The sequence below is a fragment of the Galeopterus variegatus genome, unplaced genomic scaffold (assembly GCF_000696425.1).
Source record: "Galeopterus variegatus unplaced genomic scaffold, G_variegatus-3.0.2 Scaffold2310, whole genome shotgun sequence".
NCBI classification, from domain to species: domain Eukaryota; kingdom Metazoa; phylum Chordata; class Mammalia; order Dermoptera; family Cynocephalidae; genus Galeopterus; species Galeopterus variegatus.
This window is the reverse complement of record NW_007728421.1, coordinates 121,073-124,494: the sequence shown is the minus strand read 5'-3', so window position 1 is coordinate 124,494 and position 3,422 is coordinate 121,073. Positions and strand designations below refer to the sequence as shown.

The 3,422-nt window shown below is 39.4% G+C and overlaps 1 pseudogene; it reads right to left on the bottom strand.

Moving 5' to 3' along the window:
• Nucleotides 1–2,797: 2,797 nt before the first annotated feature.
• The window catches only part of LOC103597425, a 22,106-nt pseudogene continuing 21,481 nt past the window's right edge, over nt 2,798–3,422 (bottom strand).

Genomic DNA, 3,422 nt, shown 5'->3' with positions numbered 1-3,422 from the left:
AATCCTTTTAGCTCTAGATACTATAAGGGAAGAAAAAAAGACAAAATCTGCTTGACGTGGTGAATATACCAGAGTCAATAATGAAGAGATTTTGGACCAATACCTATTGCTGGTAAATAAGAGGTAAAGTAGTAATGATAATGATTCAAAATTAGTGGGTAATGTATAAAGTGATGATCCAGAATCACATGGATTGATCGAATTTTGATCCTGAGCAATTTATGTTCCTGTGACTCAGTGAATGTGTTAATGCACAGAAATATTTATTAGGAGTATTTCTCACTTTTCTCCACAATTTGCTAGTAGAAATCATGCCATATGACTTAAAATGATTTTCCATGACAAAGTTATAATTAGCTATTGCCTTCCTAACAAATGTCTTGGCATCAGATAAATTGTATATATGCCCAGCAATATCATAAAACCAAAGTTATTAGAATTATAAAATCTGAGTAAATTTCCCTAGTAAAACTATGCATCAAATATTGTAAAATGGGCACAGGTTCAATGCACACATGTTGTTCAGTGGTTCCTAATTTGAAGTTTGGATGTCATACATACACAACTTAACTGCATTGGACAGGTAACCCCAAATTGTTATTATTCTTATAAATAACATTAAACATTTAATCACAATTCTATTTGTCATCATAGAACTTAGAAAAGCTTTGTTGAAAAATTATTTGTAAGAAATATATCTCTCAGGGGCCGGCCGATGGCGCACTGCTACAGTGCGCCGCTTGGGAGCGCAGTGGCGCTCCCGCCGAGGGTTCGGATCCCACATACAGACCGGTTCCCGCTCACTGGCTGGGCGAGGTGTGGGAGCAACACTGAGGGTTGCGATCCCATTGCTGGTCCCGGTCCGGTACGGGCGCGACACCGAGGGTTGTGATCCGTTGCCGGACACGAAAAAAGACAAAAAGGAAAAAAAAAAAAAGAAATATATCTCTCCAAGTAAAATTACTGTTTGCTTTTCTCTCAAACTATATCTAATTGTTAAATGAATCAGTCAGAATATTTTTCAACAACTTCAGGGCTTCCATCATGGTTCTTACCAAAGATAATATTTGTCCTCCAAAATATATATTTAAATATAAAAATTAATCCAATTTATATTCTTTTTATTCTTTCTTACCTCCTCATTTTATGAAAAGCTTCTCAATCTCATGATGGATGAGCTATCAGAAAACCTAACATTTAAGCTACAAAAGCAAAGATCAGGTCATCATTGAGGGATTTGAAAATATGCAAATAAATATTAGAGAATTACTGCTATTGAAATAATATCATTATTTTATCATTATATTATCATAGGACTGCAACATGCTTTAAAACTTGGTATTAGAAAAAAAAATTAATGAAAAATCCAAATATTTGAGGGATGGTTTTAAGTATTGTCTCGTTCTTCAATAGCTATTAAAACCAAATCACTATTAAAATTAAACACTATGGGACTTCAGGTCAAGACCGGAGTGTATAAACCTGTTTTTCCTTGCTACTCCCTGCTAAGCACAACTGTAAACCCTGGAAATAATGCAACCAACAACCAAAAGAGAACTCTGAAAGGCAATAAGAAGACAAACCAGTTTTGGACTCTAGAATTGAAGGAAAAACACAGCAGGGTATCTTATGTTCCCCACACACAATAGAAGCAGATGGGCATTTGCTGGCCCCAACCTAGCAACAGAAGCAGCCCAAATAGGTTCATTTCTCTTCTGACATCAAATAGGAGTCCCTCTAAGAACATTGGACAAGCCTGACACCACAGAAAGGGGATCAATAAGTAACCCTATCAACTAGAAGCAGCCAGGGGAAGCAGTCTCCATTCCCACCTGATCGAGATTCCCCACCCCCTCCAAGAGATCCTGGAGAGAATGGGCAGAACCAGCAGGAGGGCCTCAGTAATAAGAGGGACCTGGCCTGGGAAGAATGTTTGATCCTGAGACACCCTTACCCCCCCCCCTTCAACACTGGGTGGGCAAGAGAAAAAAAGCAGAACCAGCAAGAGGGACCAATCCACAGCAAGAAGTCCTACCTGAGAAGCCTCTTTCATCCCATTCCCCTCCTCCATTAGGAGAAGTTAGGTCAGGAGGGCAAAACAGGCAAGAAGGACCCAATTATAGTAATTAGTCAGGCCTGGAAAACCCCTCCCTGTGTCCAGAGGCTGTGTCTAGAGCTGGGGGCAGAATCAGGAAGAGGGACCCAGTAACAATAAGCTCCCAGACCTAGGAAGACTCTTTTACATTGCAGATCTAAGAATCCTCTTCCCTGCACAGAGAAAATGGGAAGCCAGGGGTCATAGATAGGGGATCCCACAACACTCTTCTACGACTGTGCGGTACCCAGCACCCCAAACTGAGGAAACTCCTTTCACACCCTCAGGAAGCATCAACAGAGACAATAAGAAGCCCAACAGTACCAAGTAAACCAAGTAGACCAAGATAACACAGTAAAGGCTGTGAAATTTAAACTAGCATTAGAACCACAGGTCAAAAAAGTAGGCCAAAATCTAAACAGAGTGACTGCCAGTTTAAAAAACAAAAATTAAGTAGGACCCAGCACCTCCTAACATAACAAACAAAATATCCAGGATTCAATTAAAAATCACCTGTTATACCAAAAACCAAGACAAACACAATTTGAGTGAAAAAAGAAAATTGATGCAAACACTAAGAGGAATCAGATGTTGCAATCATCTGCTAAGGATTTTCAGTCAGCTGTCATTAACTGTGCTTCAATATATTTTTTTTATGGTGAAAATAATTGTATATTTGGAATTAACTATCTGGACTCAAGTTTAGATGATCCCAATTTTATTGTCAACATCCAAAGCATTATAATCAGGAGACAGTTGAATATACGCCTTCTTCTCTCCATCAGGCCTGATCAAGGTGTTGACTTTGTCCACATCAATGTCATAGAGCTTCTTCACAGCCTGTTTGATCTGGTGCTTATTGGCCTTGACATCCACAATGACCACAAGTGTATCGTTGTTTTCTATCTTCTTCATGACAGATGCAGCAGTCAGTGGATACTTGATGATAGCATGGTGATCAAGCTTGTTTCTCCTGGGGGTACTCTTCCAAGAATATTTGGGTTGTCTCCAGAGCTGCAGTGTCTTGGGCCACCAGAAGGTGGGTGATGTGCAAATCTTTTTTTTGTGTGTGTGGCTTTGGACACCTTTCAGCACTGCCTTCTTGGCCTTTAAAGCCTTTACTTTGCCTTCGGCTTTGGCAGGGGCAGGAGCTTCCTTTTTCACCTTCAGCACAATTTTGTGAAAGGGCTGTGCTTTGATATTTAATGGCAAATTATCTTAAAACAAATGACAAGATAGAAATCTCAGCAAAGAAAGAGAGCATACAAAAAGGACCAAATGGAAATTATAGAAAGGAAAAGACCATAATAAACAAATAAACCTCACT